The 3,158-nt window shown below is 41.5% G+C and overlaps 1 long non-coding RNA gene across 1 annotated transcript; it reads left to right on the top strand.

The window, feature by feature from the left end:
- The first annotated feature begins 1,541 nt into the window (after nt 1-1,541).
- On the top strand, nt 1,542-2,202 carry LOC136844213 (uncharacterized). The gene is made up of 2 exons (XR_010854766.1): nt 1,542-1,860; nt 2,082-2,202. It is a non-coding gene; the product is annotated as an uncharacterized lncRNA (long non-coding RNA).
- Nucleotides 2,203-3,158: the final 956 nt, after the last annotated feature.

Here is a 3,158-nt window from a genome sequence, read left to right on the forward strand (position 1 = left end):
CTCCTCTATCTTCTTCCGTTCCTCAGGAACTGCTATCTCTTACCATCCTCTACTAGTCATCCGTTAAATTATCCCCACAAGAGGCAATTAAATACGGGATACCATTCCCCACACAATGTATAAATCATTAAGAATAACAGAGTGAGAAGTGGCACGCCCTTGCGCCCATACCTTGGCACCGGGCGTGCGTGTCAGCCCTCCTGAAGGAGTCGCGCCCTTCGGTGCACTTTCCTCGCCCTGGGACTGAAGTGATAGTCCGGGCCGTAATTTATAGGCAAAGGACGATAAATTCCCGCCTAACACAATAAAACCCTCACTCTTTTCCCTTAGCTCTTCTGCCAATATCATTTACTTTCTTTTAGTCATTTAGTTATCTTTATTTTAATGAATCGCGAGTCATAAACTCTTGCCCTTGTGATTTAAATGCCCCTTTGTAAGCTCTGAGGGACGTGTCCCGCCTTTCATATGCGGTCAAGTTTCATTCGTAACGTCTTGGTAATTTTCCTTTTGTTATTATTATCCCTTTTCCCCTTCCATTCCTTCCAAGATCGCTGTTTGTCCTACCCCACATCTTTTGTCTGCTCGCCCCGTCATAACATTGAGTTGGCAGTAGACGTATAAAATTAGCGTAGTTTAAGGTTAGCGAATTAAAACCTCGCGAATACTCGCCCGCACACGACTGTCAAATTCCCGGTGTGTGGGTCATCCCTCAGCTCGCGTTGAACGATAGCTGAGCCAAGTACGTTAAAACGAAGATAAATTATCAATGCGAATATGTATAGTCATTACAGTATCGCGTAAAAGGGGATGTCATTTACAAAAGTAAACGCTGTTTTTCATTGACACAGCCTCTTCAAGGCAGATTGTACTAACCGCATGCATTTTATCTAAAATTAAGTAACCGTGTATTTTAATTCTTGAACAATAACCATTTCTTTTCATTTGTTGGCCATAGCCTCATATGCGTGGTCCTATAATCTTAATTAATTCACAATTGTTCGAGTCACTTTATAAAGTTACAGTGGGTAACCAAATCTAAAGTAATTATTCTTTTGCAAGTGTTTAAATCACTTTGCGTCCTGTTAACGAAAATTGTCCCAATGTGTTATTAAAAGTAATGTCTCAGCTTCATAAAACCCTTAGGAGTAAAGTTCATTGCAAGGCAGAATGTAGAGTAACGTAAAGCATTTGCCGCTCATTCTTGAATATCGATGTACACACCCGAAGGAGGTATGTACATCATCTTGTATGGGGAGGTATTATGATTAGCAAGAATTCGCTAGCAAATTACCTCCCCCTCCTTTGTTGTTGTTGGTTGTTCATTTACTGCCAGCCGGCCGATCGATAGACCATCTGTCTATCGACTTAAAAACAAGGGTTAAAAGATTAAAGGCGCTCCCATTTTTGATAAAGATCTTTCCTTCGAGGCAAAGGTAATCTGGCTTGGGCGTTTCTCCTACAGGCCAAAACCTCCCCTGCGGGCAGCAGGTGCAATGAGTCAAAGCATCTGTGATGGACGCCCCTGCCCCATAGGAGGGATAAAAGGCAAAAGCCCAGAGGTCTCGACACACACACGCGGGCTGGAAGATATGGAGTGAACTTGTGAAGACGTCCTCAACACCTGGCCCCACCGATGCCCTTGCATCCTAACCACGTGGCCCTTTCCAAAGTATACTTCTCCTCGTGCCCCTCGACCGTATTCCTCGAGCCCACACGCCATTGCCTGGAGTTTCGAGGAGTCCCCATCGCCTTGCCGCTTTTCGGAAGCCCTTGCATCTCACCACGTGGAAGAAACTCGTCCTCGGAAATCGCAAGTCATCCACGGACCGCCTTCTACACGCCCTCGGAAAATCTGCTAAGGTAAAGTGCCCTGGAAGAGCCCCATTTCAGTCACGCTTTTGTCTCGTAATATTTTCTTAAAGAGAAAGCCAGAAATCTCCCTTGTCTAATGTCCGTGCGCCTCTTGTATCGGCAGTATTAATTCTTTATTACTCCTTTGGCACCCTCAGTGCAGCCTCGAATTCATTATTCTTTTGTCTATTTTCATTACTGGCGTATAATGTGCATATCTCTCATTTCAGAGGGATGCTATTTCGTGGAAGCTTTTCGGACTGTGGCTGGAATTCCCCAGTTTCATTCAACCTACTGAGTTCCTCTTTCCCGTACTAATGTCATTTATGTAAATACACTACTTTAACTGTGCCCACGTGTTTTACGTAATATTTCCCTCAGTAACCAGAGCCCTATGCTCATATGAAATTCTCCTTTGTTTTCCTCTTTTTTTTACGTTTTCCCGTACCCACGAAGTCAGAATCACAAGGCTAAATTAACTTAAACTGTTGCTACCTGTCTCACAGAGCATATTTCAAACTAAAACCACGGAAAAACGTAAAAATATATATATATATATATATATATATATATACTGTATATATTATATACTCGTATACACACACACACATGTGTGTGTGTGTGTGTTTTAACTCTCTTAAAGACAAAATAAAAATAATTTCACCCTGCTTTTATTTCCACTTGGTAGTTCATTTCTTTTTCATGTGCGCTCATTGTATTCTTTGGTATACTGTTAGATAAGTTCACAGCCTTGTGCTTGCACAATAGCAGTTTGGTTATATTCACGCATTAATAACCGCATTGTTTACCAACCCCTTCACAGCTCATCATGAGCGCAGACATCTGTTTCCTAAATGTAAACATGAGCTGTTTTCGTCAACTCATTACTTCCGTATCATTAGTGGGTGGTGTCGTCTTTTTTCTCTTAGTGGAGAAAGAATCCGGGAGTTGCATCTGTTGAAAAGAGAGAGAGAGAGAGAGAGAGAGAGAGAGAGAGAGAGAGAGAGAGAGAGAGAGAGAGAGAGGCTCCGTTATGCAAAGAGCCACACCCTGAGAGTTATCACAGATCATTTAATTCTCCCAAATAGGAGAAAAATGTCTCTCTCATTTTGGGTAAAAGAACGCGCGCACATATGTAAATATACATGCAGTATATATGCTTGTGTGTGTGTGTGTGTTTATGTTCTTTTCTCTAAAATTGGGGAGATGTTTGCATTTTTATCCTATTTAGGACAGTGAAATTATATATAGTTTCACTTACTGTTTTTTTATTTATTTATTCATATATTTATCAAAGAAATTTTAAC

Source organism: Macrobrachium rosenbergii, chromosome 12 (genome assembly GCF_040412425.1).
Source record: "Macrobrachium rosenbergii isolate ZJJX-2024 chromosome 12, ASM4041242v1, whole genome shotgun sequence".
Classification (NCBI taxonomy): Eukaryota; Metazoa; Arthropoda; class Malacostraca; order Decapoda; family Palaemonidae; genus Macrobrachium; species Macrobrachium rosenbergii.